The sequence below is a fragment of the Anabrus simplex genome, chromosome 4, assembly GCF_040414725.1.
Source record: "Anabrus simplex isolate iqAnaSimp1 chromosome 4, ASM4041472v1, whole genome shotgun sequence".
Classification (NCBI taxonomy): Eukaryota; Metazoa; Arthropoda; class Insecta; order Orthoptera; family Tettigoniidae; genus Anabrus; species Anabrus simplex.
The window spans coordinates 15,955,083-15,974,659 of NC_090268.1; positions in this window are offsets into that span (position 1 = coordinate 15,955,083).

The following is a 19,577-nucleotide window of genomic DNA, read 5'->3' on the forward strand; positions in this document are numbered from 1 at the left end:
ATACCTTTCTAGCTGCGTACACAAGGTATAACACACTGAAATTACACAATTTGAGGAAGCTTCACCACCACACAACTACCTACAACCACGCCATGTGCGGAAGTAATCAAAAGTAGCGTAGACTCGCGGTATTCCACACAGTATGGTACTACTCAGAGGTAATGAAATTCGCACGTGTAACACAGACCTATGGTGTTTCGCAGACTGCGGCAATGCAAACCTATGGCGTTCCTCACGTAAATGGACTAACCACAGCGACTCGCACCACCCCGTGGTGTTCCTCACATAGTGGGTACTAAGCATAGGCAAGGCAGAACCATGGTGTCGCTAATCCCATGGTGTACTAATATGGGGGTATTAATCACAGGTGCTGTAGAAGCCGGCAACGTACTCTATTGCTACCAATCACAAACCTATTTGGTATCCAACATAGTGGTACTACGCGCAATTAAAAGCGACCCATGGTGTTCCCCGCGTGGTGGTACTAATAATTAGTCTCATGGTCCTAATTTGATCATCCCTTGGTTGCCCCTTTTAGTCGCCTCTTACGACAGGCAGGGGATACCGTGGGTGTATTCTTCGTCTGCGTCCCCCACCCACAGGGGCTTGTGAGTTTGGTCCGCGAGAGGTATTTTATTTCCCTCAAGTCCGCCGGCAAGCCGGTTAGGACCCCTTATCCCCCACCTCGGGCGCGCCACGTGGGAGTATCACCTCTCCCCCTGCTACGCTAGTGTAGTGGGTTCGTGGGGAATTTAAAACAATCAGTGGATCCGACCCTCAATGTCTCGCATTCACAGAAACTGACCATGAAACAAGAGTATTACTGACCAATGGACTGCGTCTATAGCATAATACTGAATCGATGATCCAAGGGGTCCAAAATCCAAGTCATCCGCACCTCATAATGGTACTTATCGCTAGGAAAGTAGAACCATGATATTTGTCAGGTTGCGATACTAATCAAAAGTTGCGTAGACTCGCGGCATTCCACACAGTATGGTACTACTCACAGGTAATGAAATTCGCACATGGAATACAGACCTACGGTGTTTCGCACATTGCGGCGCCATTCACCGGCAACGCAAACCTATGGTGTTCATCACATACGTGTACTAACCACAGGGACTCGTGGTGTTCCTCATACAGTACAGTGGGTACTAATCATAGGCAAGCCAGAACCCTGGTGTCGCGCCTGAAGTGGTACTGATCACAGGTACTGTAGAAGCCGGCAACGTACTCTGTTGCAACTAATCACAAACCTATTTGGCACTTAACATAGTGTTGTTAACTTGTTTTCATTTCATCCTCCTAGAGAGTGACACTCTCTCTCGGGTCGGGAGACGTGAAGAGAGCAGTGCGGTGTGGCTGAATGAAGAGGATGGGTAAAGCGGTGTGAATATTTATTGAGAAGAGGTTATGAAGATGGGAAGAAATGGACGTTTACACGGGAGTGCTTAAATGGAAGTTGCGGGGAAGGGTGAGGTGGTGAAGTGTGGAGGCGATGTGATACAGTATAGTTGTGAGGTGTCGGAGATGTTCGAGTGTTGGCGGCGGTGGGAAGGAGATATTAATTGTGGGAGAAAGTGGACAGATGTTGTGGGGTGATTAAAAAGGAGGATTACCAGGCCGGGTGTGGCGACGTGATGTGGTGAGGGGATGTCTAGGTTGTGGAGGGGAACGAGAGGGTTCGACGTTATGGAGACGACCGTAGATGGGGGCACCAGTGGCGGTGAGATGGTCGGTGGGTAGCTGTTGGGCTGGTGGAGTTGAGGATCCGAAACGCCCTCCGGACTGGTATGGCGTGAAGGCGTAGTTGGCGTTGGACTTCTGTTACAGAGATGAGTGGGTCGAGCCGCGAACGACGCAACTGAAGACTTTTTTTGGTATCTGATTGTAACGTGCTGCACACTTAAATACAATGACACTGTGATGTGCGTTAATAAGAACAGTGACAATGCAATTATTTTAAGGTTAGGTTTGGGTTACACTTAAGGGTGTCACGACAATTAGTTAAAATACCAAGAGATATACCCAGTTACAGTTAGATTGATTACAAGTATACGGTGAGGACCAATTAGAAACTCAGACAGTATCCGTAGCACTGTTACACTAAGGCTGACTATAGACACGCAGTGATGGACGGGTTAGGTCAGTACATAAATTAGAACGAGTTTGGTACAACGATATGAAAACACTTTTAGCACAATAAGGAGCTAGGTCAACAAACATAACACTAGAAGCTCAGAGCGACTCACTAGTAAATAATCCTTTGGTACCAAGGTAACTGGTAAGTCTCGAGACACAGTGACGTAGTAAGCGATAGTCAAGTGACAGTTCAATGGTAGTAAGTACCCCGGTGCACAGCGTTTACCGAAGATAATGCACCCAGAAGGTCCAAGTAATTTATCACTCAGAGTCACCACATAGAAACAGTTAAAGCAATAAGTAAATGCAAGTTTAAAAAAAAAAAAAAAAAAAAAAAAAAAAACAACTTACCTCGAGGATGGTATGTAGAAGGTGCTTTTGGATCTTGGCAACCGTGACCAATAGTATTACAGTATCATAGTAATTTAGCAATTAGTGCACTTTCATGAACACGAAAGGATAAAGCCGAGGTTTAGGAATATAGAAATTTAATTGAAACACAAAATGAAATACTACACCAGGTTGAAGTAAACGAAGATTAACCAAGAGGTTTGCGAAATTAAAGTTTCAAAGGGTGGAGCTAATAATAATTTACATGAATTCACAATCACAAGGAGAGAAATGAATTCTATCCTTACCACGATGTTAATCTGGAAATACCTGCATAAATTAACAGGACACAGAAAACAGGGAAGACCCCAAAACGCGAAACATGTGAAACCTCACAAACCAGAGGTACAGCACAGGCACAAAACAAATTGGTTAACTCGAGAAATAGCAGAATACAGTTTTAAGAAAAAATTTCAATGTGTGACACCACAGGGCCAGTGGAGACCAGAAAAGGGGAAACACGGTAATACATTTACCAATACTTCAGGAGCTTATCGGCGTGAGCAGGAATAACCGCTCGATATAATATTTCACAGGTTAGATCATATGCCCATAATCAGAAGGGCGTCACAAACGCAGAGGAGTAATTACAATAAAATACCACACCGACTCAACCAGAGCCTTACAGGAAACGGAGAAGTTACTCCCAAATTCAACACTTCACGTACCAAATCACCATAGAGATCGCACGGATCTCACCATAAGAAATCAGTTACCGGGGAGAAATAAAGAAATCAATAATAATAATAATAATAATAATAATAATAATAATAATAATAATAATAATAATAATTCCCCAAAATTCCAAGTCAAGTTCACAAGAACCAACAGTAAACGTAGCCGTGTCAGTCTCCAGCAAAAAACATCAGTCATCTCCTTCAATCGAACAATGTCAATCAATCTCAATGACAATAAATGTCACCAAGACAACCGCGAACAAAAATTAAAACTAGACGGTCAACGAGTAACCAAACACCGTTGTACGGATTGGAATTCATTTTTCACAGCTCCGTTAAGAAATAACAATTTACCACCCAGGATGGTTGGTGTTAAAGGTTTAAACTTACAGATCTGTTAGGCATATTTAGCTTGCCAAGTTTGAAATGGGTATAACCCTATACAGAATTACATTCATTCAATAGAACAACTTTGATACCTTGCATAAAGGGAAGGTTAAATTAGCAAAGCTGACCACTGAAAAATAAATCGGGAACCAGAAGAAAATGAGTTTTTGAAAAGGGGTCAGTTATGGACTAGCGACAATGACGGGTCCGAAGGAGAATCAGAACAGAAAAATATAACACAAGTAGAATTTACGTAAACAAATAAGAATAGTTAAAAAAAGGTCAGAACCTACCAAAATTACACCCCAAAAGGGGGAAAAAACCAGGGAAAGCCCTGGATTAATATAAACCCTCACATGGCACGTCCGTCCCGTACAAGGACAGGAAACAAAATGCAAAATGGCTTCCACAACACTAGTCAATGCCCCGCCGTTATCGCTAGTAATAGGGAGCGAGTGGAGGGGGAAGGAGGAAAATACCCACAATAAGAGCAGCGTGATACAGAGGTACACAGACAAAGATATGTATACCTCTGCTAACAATTTAAGGAGGACATGTTTGAAGGAGATTAAACATAAGGTATTAACCTTACATGATGTTGATTGCGGTGATGCTGGTTCACGGGCGGCCAATGCTGATGCGGCTGGAGGTGACGGTGTCATAGATGGTGGCTGTGCAGACGAAGAGACAGGTGGTGAACGGCGGCGCAGAAAGCAAGGAGGTGGTACACTGATCTGAGAAAACATTGTGCCACGGAGAAAGACGTGGACATGAGTGGTGTAGGATGGGATGACGTAATAGTCGTCATAGGGTGGGAAGAAAAGATGAGGGCAGACAGAAGTCGTTGTGGTGGTAGTGGTGGTGGTCGTCATAGTTAAGCGTAGTAGGGAGGCTGACATGCAACTAGGAGTCGGCCTAAATGCTGATTCAGGTCGGCGGGAGCTGTTATTACAGATGTGAAGCCACCTGGCCGATCAGAAACAATGGAGGTGCTGCTACGAAGATATGTCCACGTACAGCGAGGTTTTGAGTGTAACATAGTGCTTCTACACGCAAGTAAAAGCTACCCGTGGTGTTCCCCACTTGGTGGTACTAATCACAAGTAGTTTCATGATTCTAATACAATCATCCGTTTGTCGTCTCTTTTAGTCGCCTCTTACGACAGGTAGGGGATACCGTGGGTGTATTCTTCGTCTGCGTCCCCACCCACAGGGGGGCTTATGCTTTGCCTCTCGACCCCAAACCTTCTCGGATCGAGGCAACGGCAGTGTCAGCCGAAGTAGTGAGGTACGCTGACACTTAACGGGTCGCCGTGAGCCCCCTCCGTCATCTAACAGTTCTCGGCCACCACCGCGCCGAACATTCCCGACACGCAAGATTTATGCGTGCGGATCGACTGATAAATGTACCTTGGTAAATTCTAGTGGAACTGAGAATGCAGCTGGTCCTTCCCAAGGTTGTTTCAAGTGCGGGTCGTTTTCCCATCTAGCCAAGAATTGCACTTCACTTAACAGCACACCGTCCTGTTCAATTTCTGGTCCTGCCTCCACTAACTCAGTCGATAGGAAGCTGAGTCACAATGTTCACCTTCCCGAGGCTCAGCCCCCGTTAAATCAGGCAACGAGTCCTCCAAGGAAGAAACTTCCTCTAATTTATTATTTGAAGGCCCGAGGGAATGCCTTAAATTGCTTCTGAGACCCCAGGATTCGTCCCCTTACTGAAAATTGAAGTTAATACTGTTGGAATTTGTAAAATGTAGGATGTGCCTTTGATGGGCCGGGACGTTTCTTGAAATAGGTTCCTAGGTGTAAATTTTATAGAGCATAAATGCTCATGTTTTGGGTTACTGTAGTCACGTCCTAGTTCGTGAACCATGGGCAACGGCTGAGTGGCCTAGTAAGTGGTCCTGAGAGTCGGGATACCAGTTGCTATGGAATGGGAGTGGGCATCTCGGACATATTCTGAGTTCTGGCCCTCCTTGTGCTCAGGCGGCTAGGACTATACAATTCACCGGTGGTCCATAACCCGTTAGAGGAGAGATCCTCACTTGAACTATGTGCAAGTAGGGCAGCATCCTGCTTCATGAATTTACCGAGCTCAGAACATTTTAAGCAAGCCTCGGACCTATGGGAGTAATGGAGTCCCACTCCCACTTGACAGGTGAGAGACTCCTTGGAAACAACTTGGCGAACGAAATGGAAGTCGATGGGGAGCTATCAATATTAATGGGGCTTTTGGAAGAAAGAAGGTAGAACTGGCTGAGTCAGCAAAGAGGATGAATCTGGATGTGCTAGGAGCAAGTGATATTCGGGTAAGGGGAGATAACGAGGAAGAGATAAGAGGTTATAAAGTGTACTTGACGGGTGTTAGAAAGGAAAGGGCAGAGTCTAAGGCAGGGCTGTATATCAGGAATACCATTGCACGCAACATAGTTTCTGTTAGGCACGTAAATGAGCGAATGATGTGGGTAGATTTGTCTGTTGGAGGAATTAGGGCAAGAATTGTGTCCGTGTATTCACCATGTGAGGGTGCAGATGAGGATGAAATTGACAAGTTTTATGAAGCATTGAGTGACATCGTGGTCAGGGTCAACAGCAAGGATAGAATAGTGCTAATGGGCGACTTCAATGCGAGAGTTGGGAATAGAACTGAACGATACGAAAGGGTGATTGGTAAATGTGGGGAAGATATGGAAGCTAATGGGAATGGGAAGCGTTTGCTAGACTTCTGTGCTAGTATGGGTTTAGCAGTTGCGAATACAGTCTTCAAGCATAAGGCTATTCACCGCTACACATGGGAGATTAGGGGTACCAGATCCATAATAGACTATATCTTAACAGACTTTTAATTCAGGAAATCTGTTAGGAATGTACGAGTTTTTCGCGGATTTTTCGATGATACAGACCACTATCTGATCTGTAGTGAACTAAGTATCTCTAGGCCTAGGGTAGAGAAAGTGAAATCTGTCTGCAAACGAATAAGGGTAGAAAATCTCCAGGACGAGGAAATTAGACAGAAGTACATGGATATGATTAGTGAGAAGTTTCGAACAGTAGACAGTAAGCAGGTTCAGGATATAGAAAGTGAATGGGTGGCATACAGGGATGCTGTAGTAGAAACAGCAAGGGAATGCCTAGGAACAACTGTGTGTAAAGATGGGAAAAGGCGAACATCTTGTTGGAATGATGAAGTGAGAGCAGCCTGTAAACGTAAAAAGAAGGCTTATCAGAAATGGCTCCAAACAAGGGCCGAGACAGACAGGGATTTGTACGCAGATGAAAGAAACAGAGCGAAACAAATAGTTGTTGAATCTAAAAAGAAGTCATGGGAAGATTTTGGTAATAACCTGGAAAGGCTAGGTCAAGCAGCAGGGAAACCTTTCTGGACAGTAATAAAGAATCTTAGGAAGGGAGGGAAAAAGGAAATGAATAGTGTTTTGAGTAATTCAGGTGAACTCATAATAGATCCCAGGGAATCACTGGAGAGGTGGAGGGAATATTTTGAACATCTTCTCAATGTAAAAGGAAATCATCCTGGTGGTGTGGCAAGCAGCCAAGCTCATGGGGAGGAGGAAAATGATGTTGGTGAAATTATGATCGAGGAAGTGGAAAGGATGGTAAATAAACTCCATTGTCATAAGGCAGCGGGAATAGATGAAATTAGACCTGAAATGATGAAGTATAGTGGGAAGGCAGGGATGAAATGGCTTCATAGAGTAGAAAAATTAGCGTGGAGTTTTGGTAAGGTACCTTCAGATTGGACAAAAGCAGCAATTGCACCTATCTATAAGCAAGGGAACAGGAAGGATTGCAACAACTATCGAGGTATCGCATTGATTAGTATACCAGGCAAAGTATTCACTGGCATCTTGGAAGGGAGGGTGCGATCAGTTGTTGAGAGGAAATTGGATGAAAACCAGTGTGGATTCAGACCACTGAGAGGCTGTCAGGATCAGATTTTCAGTATGCGCAAGGTAACTGAAAAATGCTACGAAAGGAATAGGCAGTTGTGTTTATGTTTCGTAGATCTAGAGAAAGCATATGACACGGTACCGAGGGAAAAGATGTTCACTATACTGGGGGACTATGGAATTAAAGGTAGATTATTAAAGTCAATCAAAAGCATTTATGTTGACAATTGGGCTTCAGTGAGAATTGGTGGTAGAATGAGTTCTTGGTCCAGGGTAACTACAGGGGTTAGACAAGGCTGTAATCTTTCACCTTTGCTGTTCGTAGTTTACATGGATCATCTGGTGAAAGGTATAAAATGGCAGGGAGGGATTCAGTTAGGTGGAAATGTAGTAAGCAGTTTGGCCTATGCTGACGACTTGGTCTTAATGGCAGACTGTGCCGAAAGCCTGCAGTCTAGTATCTTGGAACTTGAAAATAGGTGCACTGAGTAGGGTATGAAAATTAGCCACTCGAAGACTAAATTGATGTCAGGAGGTAAGAAATTCAACAGAATTGAACGTCAGATTGGTGATACAAAGCTAGAACAGGTCGATAATTTCAAGTATTCAGGTTGTGTGTTCTCCCAGGATGGTAATATAGTAAGTGAGATTGAATCAAGGTGTACTAAAGCTAATGCAGTGAGCTCGCAGTTGTGATCAGCAGTATTCTGTAAGAAGGAAGTAAGCTCCCAGATGAAACTATCTTTACATCGGTCTGTTTTCAGACCAACTTTGCTTTACGGGAGCGAAAGCTGGGTGGACTCAGGATATCTTGTTCATAAGTTAGAAGTAACAGACATGAAAGTAGCAAGAATGATTGCTGGTATAAGCAGGTGGGAGCAATGGCAGGAGGAATGAATGAACTCGATGGATGAAGCTGTACGCATAAACAGGCTTCGGTGGTGGGGTCATGTGAGGCGAATGAAGGAGGATAGGTTACCTAGGAGAATAATGGACTCTGCTATGGAGGGTAAGAAAAGTAGAGGGAGACCAAGACGACGATGGTTACACTCGGTTTCTAACGATTTAAAGATAAGAGTTTTAGAACTTAATGAGGCCACAACACTAGTTACAAATCGAGGAATGTGGCAACGTTTAGTAAATTCACAGAGGCTTGCAGACAGAACGCTGAAAGGCATAGCAGTCTATAATGATAATGTATGTATGTACGTATGTATGTATGTATGTATGTATGTATGTATGTATGTATGTATGTATGTATGTATGTATGTATGTATGTATGTATGTATGTATGTATGTATGTATGTATGTATGTATGTATGTATGTATGTAAATGCTCTTTCTATTAAGGTAAAAGTGTTAATGTAAATGTTGAATGGTGCCTTTGTAAGGCTGGAATGGTGTAATGTTTGGAGAATAGTCTCCTATGTGGAGCAAAGGCGCTCTTGACATTCATTATATTACTTCTACATCTCATTATTGTACCTGAAATTTTTTTCGCTAACATCTGAAAAGACACCAAAGAATAGCAGAGAAAGAAATATAGCTCTAACTTTAAGGTTTTAAATGAATCTTCCGAATGTCTTATATCAACCCATTCATGCCCGAACCTTCTTTCACCTCTGTGATAATAACGAACCCGTTACGGCGCTATTAGATTCAGGCCGTGTTAGCTCCATTTTTGCTGAGGAGTGCCACTCTAAATTGAAAGTTTGCAGAAAATTTCCGGACTATTGTTTGTCATATATTAAATGTGTTTCGGCAAATTCGTCATCATTAGAAATTTTAGGCTTCACTTTTGCTGAAGTTCGAATCTCAAAATTTACTTGGAAAATTATGTTATTTGTGGCTAAACAGTTATCTTGCCCTGTAATATTGTGGGCCGATTTCATGTCTCATTCCGGTCTTCTGCTCGATCTTCAGAGCAAGTCGTGAACATTCAAGTTTGCTAGTAACATTAATATTCCTCTTTTGAAATGTAATTCTGTGTCATTTTCATCCATTTTGCCTACCCAGAGTGAGATGTCGTTAGATCTTACGCATCTACCTGAGGACCAGGCAGACAGTATTCGAAAGTTGTGTCAGTCTTTTCCGGATGTATTTTCAGAAAAACTTGGTGTCACTGACTTCATTGAGTACAAGATTGAGCTAACCGACTCTATTCCACCTAGGTTTCCTCCTTATAGGCTATCTCCACCTAAAATGAAGGTTCTTAAGGAAATTATTGATCAGATATTAAAAGATCGCCCCTTTTTCTTGTACCGAAACCCCAAGGTGGTTTCAGGCCTGTCATTGATTACAGGGCTTTCAGCCATTAGGTCATACTACAATCTGTGCCCCTTCCTGATCTTCATTCTTATTTTTCATGGTTTCGCAAATCTAAGTTCTTTACTGCTGGATAGGGTCTTCTCCGACAACAAATTTGAATATATTTATCATTATCTCGACGATGTCGTTGTGTTTCCCGAGACCTTTGAAGAGCACTTAGATCACCTGAAGGAAGTCCTCAATCGTCTTCGTAAGGCTGGGTTGACTGTCAAATTATCTAAGGTAGCTTTTGCTAAGCCTTATATGTCATTCTTAGGGTATATTGTGTCGCCCTATGGTGTTTCTATCGACCATTCCACAACGCAGGCTATTCGCAAATTCAAGCCTCCTAAGGACATCAAAGGAATTGCTAGGTTCATAGGCATGGGGAATTCCTTCTGAAAATATATTCCCTAACTTCGCAAATAGGACGGCACCCCTAAATGTACTTCGTAGGAAAGGTGTCAAATTCGAACTAGTGCCGTCGCAGCAAGCTGCGTTTGAAGATCTTAAGTTAGCTCTCTGTAACGCCCCAGTATTAGCTATGCCATATTTCTCTAAGAAATTCAAGTTCAAACCGATTCCTCTTTATCTGCTGTTGCTGCTGTCCTTCAAGGAACGGAACTCGGAAGGCGACCCACCGCCTATGCGTCTAGGACTCTATTGGCTCAAGAAACCAAGTACTCCATCTATGAATTAGAAGGTTTGGTACTCCTGTTTGCTCCACCTCTATCTGAAGCATCTCAAATTTGAATTAGAAACAGACAATCAAGCTTTAAGTTTGGTTTTAGCTAGGCCTCGTCGTACGGGACGTATCGCCCGTTGGGCTATGAGAATTTCAGCCTTTCAATTCGACGTGCGACACATTAGAGGATCAGAAAATGTAGTCGCAGGTGGACTAAGCCGCATGTTTTCTAGTGATGCTGAGACCAGTGAACAGGAGGATAGCTCTTCTCCTCCCATACCCATGCCTTCTAATATTAGTATTATTTTGACTGATACCGCTATGTTATTTAGTGATATCGAGAAATATCAATGAGAAGATCCAGTTCTGACTCCTATAATGGAAACCCTTTCTTCTGGGGAACATGTTGTCCCTTATGTGTTCAGGAACGGAGTTTTGTGCTGCTCTTCGAGGCACGATCAGAAGATGAAAGCAGTTGTTCCAACTGGTCTTGCGCCCATTATCTTCAAATACTATCATGAGACCCCATTAGGGGGGCATTTAGGCATATTTGAAACCCGAGAGGAAATCAGAGAAATGTTTATTTGGAAGAATATGGAAGGCGAAATTAGAGAAATGGTTAAAGCATGGAAATCTTGCTTGATTAGTAAGCCCACCTTGTCTACTAAGATAGGGCTATTGTCATCTCATCAAGCATCTCTCCCCATGGAGCGTACATAGGCTACGTCGGTTCTTTCCCTCAATCGAAGGGGAACGGGAATAAGTTCATCCTTGTACGTGTAGACGGCTTCACTAGATTTTCATGGTTATTTCGACTAAGCTGGCTACCGTTCAGTCCAACATTTCTTGTCTTCATACTGCCTTTGCTTCTTTTGGTCCTTGTCAATATATAGTTTCCGTTAATGCAAAGGCTTTCACAACTAACTTATTCCGAAAAATTCTTTTTTGGTTTGTCCATGTCCTATGTAATTACTTCCGCTTATTATCCTCAACCATCTCTGGCTGATCGAGTCAATCGTAATCTTCGATCTGCTTTGATAGCTTTTCATTATGAAGATCATTCCAGGTGGGATACTTCTCTGCATTGGTTATCTCTTGGTGTAAATTCATGAGTCCCACAAGTTCACTCCTGCCTCTCTCATGATCCCAACACGCCTCAATGCGATATTGCCAGAGACAATAGATCCCGATAATATTATGGACCGGAGGAAGAAGGCTAGAAGTATCCTTAAGGCTTCTCACGAGAAGGTTAAAGAGATATATGATCGCGGACGGAGGCCCCCCCCCCCCCGAATTTAAAGGTCGGAGATCAGGTCATGGTTGACCCGTTACGTAGTCAAACACCACAACTACGACGATAACGGCAGCCCAAAATGCGAACTAGCAGTTACACTACTGTCCCAGTTCATCAATAACAAGTGGAAGCACAAACAGACACAATTCACTCCACACAAAACAACAAATAAACAAGAACTTACCTTAACTAGTGGAGAGGTGTCACGACAAACCGTGGATATTTAAACAAACCACTGTACTGAACATCAGAACACATAATGTGAGTGAAAAAAAAAACACCTTTGCTTAAGAAAAATAAAAAAATTGTAATGCATAAAATTAAATGGTAACTCTATAACATCGTCCTCGTAACAGAAGTAGACTTTAAATAATTTAACGATCTTAAAAAAATAAACAGAAGGATCAAATATCAACTAGTTGTGAGCCGCTCACTTAAAAGATACAAATAAAATAAACCAATACCACGTTTCTGGTAACATGACGACCGTAGAGGTATGACAGACTAACATTTACTTAGGTCACTTAAAAGGAACAATTTTCAACCATTTTAAAATTACTACGGTGTAATCCGGTGAGTTTCCCCAAGAGAGTCCGACGCAAAATATATACGCAAACGTAAAATGAAAACAAAACTGTCGCAAGGTCAGAATTACCAACCCCGAGAAAGGAGGAAGAATAATTAAATAACATAAAGGGTTGAGTCAAAATAACCAAAATTCCACGATAGCAAGAAGCATAATCACAAAGGCACAAATCAACCCCAAGAAAACACGGGAAACAACCACAGAATAACCGTCACCAGTACAATGGTATTGTCATGGGAACGAAAACAAACTAGGAATGCCACAAGTGACCAATCCACATAATACCAAACCCAGGTCTTTACCAAAAGGCACAAGCCTCAAAACAACATTTAAAAAAGAAAATTTAAGCATGGGGAAAAGAAAATTTCAAATATAACTTCCGACTTCTTAGTGAAAACACACATAGGCCTAAAACCTACACAGGCTTAATTCTTTGAAACCGTAGATAGGATACATTTAACTTCTTACCAAATTAAAGATGATAATAATAAATATATTTTGATTTTACCAGGGTAGAAATAATTTTCTGAAGTTCAGTACACGTAGTATGAAACCAACACAATATAACAAATGAAACCCGAGAATGGTGATAAGTAAAACAGACTAAAGAAAATGCCGAGAAACGTTGAAGTAGAAACTTGAGAGAAATAGCTTGCACCAAAATCCATAATAACATGATTTCCGAAGTCAACAGTCCAGATGTTGGTCACTTCCAAAATAAATGGTAAGAAACTTACATTTTCCAGCAAACTGATGGAGACGCGTTAGCTCCCGGATACAATACTCACACCGTTTGTTATCAGAAGGATGCGAATACAATCCAAATTAAGAGGACCATTACAGAAGGTCAGAAGATCTAAGGGTGAGAAGACACACTTTTCAATGGGAATTTAACCCACATCCATGGTTTGGGCTAAATTTCAGCCCCAGAGAAGACACCACGCACGCCTCCGTTGCATCTTTGTCAAGCGACCCAACGTTAATGGCGGGCGACAATGGACTAAGGCTCCACCAGTAAGCAACGCGAAGCACAGGCTGGGAGGAAAGTCAGCGAGCCTCGGAAGTAACTCGTCCCACACCTGGCCCAACACCAGACCAAAAGATAACATGGAATATAACTCCGGGGATGGAGAAGATGCAATTACAATTAGCGACATAAGTCGCATAGGAATTAAAATTAAAACCGAGTTAGAATAAAATTCCAAAGTGATGCTAATTTCAATGGCAGATTAGCCAGGCCAAAAATGTGGTGGAGAGGGACTTTAAAAACGTGTCCCCCACTGGGACATGGTTAAGAATTTCGCACCTGCAGGCAAGCTTGCCCCCAGATTCATTGACTATGTATTATTTTGGATTTCTTAACACCGATCCCACTTTTGGTGAGCAACCCAGCCACTGAAAGGATATTTAGAGTCCACCTTTCTCAGGTAAAACCTGTATAAATTTCTTGTTTTTGCAATATAGGCCACTAAGTTATGGCAGTAAGATATCAGCTATATTTCCTTTCTCAACAGATCAGTAACTAAAAATTCATTAATTAAATCATTTTGTAAGGGGCATGGGGAGGCTTTCTGCCCCGCCCATATGCATCTTGGATAATATATTTTTGCTGTATACTGTATAATCCTATACAAACCTTCCCCTGTAGTAAGGTTTATTTTCTCCCGTTATCTGGCTGCCATTACCATTCCCCCGCCTCCAAAACCAAGCCTGAAATTCATACACCCATCCTCGAAAGCCGACCGCCTCATCTGAACCTGCAGCTTAAAAAATAAACAAACTCCTGCTCTCCATAAAAACAATCTGTCGCCAAGTAAATGACGGTTTCAGTGCTCTCTCTGTCATCTGCGGCCGTGCCTCAACATCTGGCAATTGATGCTGGCGTGGGACAAGGGCCTACCCGGCTCTGGCCCAGTCTCCTTCATAACGGCGTGCTGGAACACCATCCTTTCCGGCAAGGGCTGAGGTGCGGCAACATTACCGCCTACTCCACCTTGATGCAGTGCCTTAATATCTGATCTGTGGTGACTATCACCATGGCTACCCCTCTCATGGCAGCGGGAGAGGTGTACTGGTGGTTCCGGGGGACCCAACGCGGATATCGGCAGCGGCGACCGCGCTTGCCGTCAAACTTGAACGGTACATCCCGGATTTCTACGGCTTCAGGGAGACTTCAAGACTTGTTTGCGACATAATTACTTACAAATGAACTTTCATCAAGAAATTTTCTGTCTGTAAAATTCAACTTCAAATGTTTCTTCTTCTTCTTTATCTGGTTACCCTCCAGGGTCGGTTTTTCCCTCGGACTCAGTGAGGGATCCCACCTATACCACCTCAAGGGCAGTGTCATGGAGCTTCAGACTCTGGGTCGGGGGATCCAACTGGGGAGGATGACCAGTAACTCGCCCAGGCGGCCTCACCTGCTATGCTGAACAGGGGCCTTAAGGGGGGATGGGAAGATTGGAAGGGGAAGAGGAAAGGAAGCGGCCGTGGACTTAAGTTAGATACCATCTCAGCATTTGCCTGGAGGAAAAATGGGAAACCACGGAAAACCACTTCCAGGATGGCTGAGGTGAGAATCGAACCCACCTCTACTCAGTTGACCCCCCCCCCAGAGGCTGAGTAGACCCCGTTCCAGCTATCGTACCACTTTTCAAATTTTGTGGCAGAGCCGGGAATCGAACCCGGACCTTCGGGGGTGGCAGCTAATGACACTAACCACTACACCACGGAAGCGGACTTCAGATATTTCTAAAAAGCAAAATTTCAAACTGTGTATTCCGAGGAAGGACGTTTGGGGGAGTCTGTTCCGGAAGGTACACCCGCACCGTTCATTTAAACGAAGCGCCTTGGAGAATGCCATCTAAAATCTAAAAATCGCAACAACTAGTACAATACGTTTTCACATTTCCCTACAGATGTCTCTACTATAAACTTATGTTATGCCCTCTGGAGTGAAGATTTACTATTACAATTGTAAAATAATTTTGAATTTTAATTGGTTATTCTTTGTTTTTGGTGTGTTAATGTTTACAACACTTTTATCTCTTCTCGCCAACTTACGATTTTGGTCAATAGAAAATTGTGTATATTTATTTTTCACCCAATCGATATTGTATGGTATTTATTTAATTAAGCAATAAGAATTGGGGGTGTGTTGGGCCTTAGCCCATTGTTTTCTGGAACTTTCCCCTCGTGTATGAAAGCTGGCACATTTTCGGACCAGGTTGTCTGCAGTGCCTGTTTTTATAATGGAGGCGAGGGCGCCTCGTCCATCGTCGAGAAGTCCATCAGCTCAAGGTAATGGCAGTCCTGGTTTAACTGAGTGATAGTCTTTGAAAGCTAGCGCGAGGGGAAGGTTTCCAATCTTTAATAATATAACTTTAATTTTGTAAAATTTTAATTGTAAAATTCTAACGTAAATTTCAAACAAGCCAAAGGAACTTAACCGAAATCAGGGAAGAGAGAGTGATCTACCCTCTCGTGTTCCCTATCAACTTTATTTGGAGGTGACTGTGAATTTATAATATTTTTTCAGTTTGTGATCTCTGTGACTTAAATATTTTCTCCATCTAGTCACCTCAGTAACTTCGGGCCAGAAGCCCAAATAGGATTTTAGCTTTTCTTTTCCACTTTAAAGGAGCGCAAGTGTCCGCCTCGTCACCATTTTGATTTTTGGGCCAGTAACTTTAACCTGTTGTTTTTCACAGATGCCTGGTACTCGATACCCCTGTTAAGCTTTCTTCATTCCTTCCATGTAAAGATGTTAGACTGTTGAGTGTCTAAGACAGTGAATACTGTTGGAATTTTTAAAATGTACGTTGTGCCTTTGATAGACCTGGACGTTTCTAAAATAGGTTCCTAAGTGTAAATTTTATAGAGCGAATTGTTTGTTACAATTTAACATCTGAAAAGAAACCAAAAAAGTAGCAGAGAAAGAAATATAGCTCTAATTTCGAATTTTAAAATTAATTTTCTGATTGTCGATCCATTCATGCCCGCACCTTCTTTCACCTCTGTGATCCACCCAAACCCGGCAACAATTATTATTATTATTATTATTATTATTATTATTATTATTATTATTATTATTATTATTATTATTATTATTGCTGTTTAAAGGGGCCTCGTATCTACGTTAACGGCCCCTGAAAATTAGAGCTGGATGCAATATTATCGAGATATGTACTTTAAAATATTTACCGAATCATTTTGCATCAATAAACAGTACTTGTATATATTCAGCATACCATATTTCATAACTTCCGAGATGTCAACATCAATATCATTCAATATTGCAGCTTTCCAGAAGGGGCTTGCGTTTTAATTGAATTCGTCTGATGGTGGTGGTGATTATTGTTTTAAGAGGAAGTACAACTAGGCAACCATCCTCTATATAACACTAATCAGAAAGAAAAAATGGAAGGGGTCCGACACTTCGAAAAATGAAGGTATCGGCCAAAGGAAGACAAGGGCCACGAAGGGCGTGAAAATGAAAGACTCCCTAGGCCTCCATACGTAATACCGTCGGGGTCGGAAAATAACAAGAGTTGACCAAGGGAGGTCGGATAGGATAGATGAAAGTGAGGAGCCTGGCACAAGTAAGTGGAAGCAATGCCAGGACTCAGCTGAGGGCCCCGTGGTCGCCAATCCACGCTCCAAAGTTAAGAGCCCCTGAGGCCCCTTTTAGTCGCCTCTTACGACAGGCAGGGGATACCGTGGGTGTTATTCTACCGCCCCCACCCACAGGGGGAAAAATTCGTCTGAAAGATGAAAATTGCAACTTACAAGCGTGGGAAACTACTTGACCACCGGTTTACAAAGGGTAAATGTATGACAGTGGTATCCTAGAACTGATAAACATGTGATGAGAGTGGAAAGTGCACTCTGAATGAGGACGGTCTGTTTGGAGCAATGAGAAGAGGAGAAAGCTGTAATGGATTGTGCATGTCTACATCTGACACGACTGGGAACGTGCGTCATTGAAATTGCCTCATCCAGCGAACTACATTTGTACAGTTTCCTCTCCGTAAAGGAGCAGCTTCTTCCTTTTCATAAGGCATCGAGGAAGAGCCATGCGTCTACCACAGGAGTACTCAAAACGCACTTCACCATCAAAAGTGGTAAACAACATAAAGCTCTCTGAAACCGCGTACACATTCCACATCAGTTGATTTTTTTTTTTTTGTTTACTATTGGCTTTACGTCGCACCGACAGAGATAGGCTTTATGACGAGGACGGGATAGGAAAGGGCTAGGACTGGGAAGGAAGCGGCCGTGGCTTTAATGAAGGTACAGCCCCACTATTTACCTGATGCAAAACTGGTAAACCACAAGAAACCATCTTAAGAACTGCCGAGAGTGGGGTTCGAACCCACTATTATGGCTAGTTAACTAAAGGTGTACTGTACCCCGAAACAGTAGGATTTGTAGTGACAATTGTGAAAGCCCACAAATGGTACTAATCACTGATAAAGCAGAATCACGGTGTTCCTCCTATAGTGGTACTAATCACAGGTAACGTAGACTCATGGTATTTCTCGCATGGTGGTACTAATTACAGGTAATATAGATCCATGGTATGTCACAGATAACACAAACGTATTGTCCCCGTGAAAATTGGCGATCTTACGAATATTTTTAACAAGTGGAAAGCAAAAATTTTATTGTCTGCTTGGAGCCGCAACACGTCACTTGGGAAGTCGTGGCGAGGTGAGAACGAGTTTTTTTTTGTCGTTCAGAGGGGTGCGATACGTCATCGGCGAGACTGTGCCAAGGTTATAGCAAACCACGTGACTGCCTTCGCACGCGCGACCCAGCTTGTTTCTGGAATAGTCTGCGCAAATTAAAGGAGATCATCAGCCAATTACCGTTCTCGCTGAAGAACACGCCTCCCTGGGCTAATTAGATAAAAGGCCTTGCTTCGAGTGAATCGCTCTCTTAATGCTTAATGCTTTATGCTCTTCTTAATGCTTGTTCGCTGCGTGAGACATCACATTACCGGACCACGTGGAAGGAAAATTTTCAAGTCAAGTCGACGTCCGTTCTACCAGAATTTAGTCTGATAATTAGTGAATTCTGTGGAATAAAAACGCCTAGGAGCCAAGTTAAGTGTGACAGTGTAGACGAGCTGTTTATATTCTGCGTGTGCTTGTGCAAAATACTTAATTTTGTCATCTCAGTTACAGCTTGTGACCAGCAATCAACGGAAGACGTCTTGGAATTGAACATCTCAAGATGAAGAATTCCGCAATTACCAACATCATTTCATCGAGGGACATCCATTGCAGAGCCTCCATGGAGCTGTAAAAATGTAAGGCGTCTCTGGTAATGGGAAGGAGACTGGCCGGAGTATGCTGAAATAACTGACTGTCGACGGGAATCGAACTCTACAAAAACTTGAGTACCTTTTTAATTTAATTTATCTGTCTTATCTTTTGTACAACTAGAGGTCTTTCTTCTTAAGTCGTAGATCTATCAGTTTGCTGTAGTTAGAAATATTTCATTTTCCTACTTCTTAAGGTGTCGTGGTAGACTAGGTACGTGTGAATGAAATTTTGGAATCTATTAGAGTAGACATGTAGGTTGTCTTTGAATGACTTCCCATGCTTAAGGAGCTTAAATTTAATAATCACTGACCACACGATAAATCTATTTTCTTTGTAATATTGAAAGTTACCGGACGGAAAATTTGCGTGTACATTTTGAGTGAATAGGGTCGAACCTAGTGTCTTTTAAAATCACTTGTTGTTTTTATGATGAAGTCATCTAATTTTTCGACATTCCAGGAGAATCAGTAGATGTAATAATCACTTAAATAATAATAATATTGACTAAAGATCGGGTAAAACAGATGTAAATGCTCGTGAGCCATAAAACTACTGTAGAGTTCCTAAATGTGAGATGGAATGTGCTCTGTTCATGAAGGGTCTGGAATATGGCCTATCCTGAGGGATATTTGTTGCATAACTGGAGGGGCGTGCCATTCCAGCTGATGAGTCCAAATGGCACGTCTGGACGAAACTCTGCATAATGCACACGGCCTAACCACCCAAAAGCGGGTTCTATTGCTGTGATTTTAAGATCTGCGGCTGTGAAAGCATTTTTTGACATTGTATCTCCAATGGGGGAGCATTTTTTGAACGGAGAAATGATTTCTCCTTTAGCAGGTTAGCAAACTTGATTTGCTAACACAG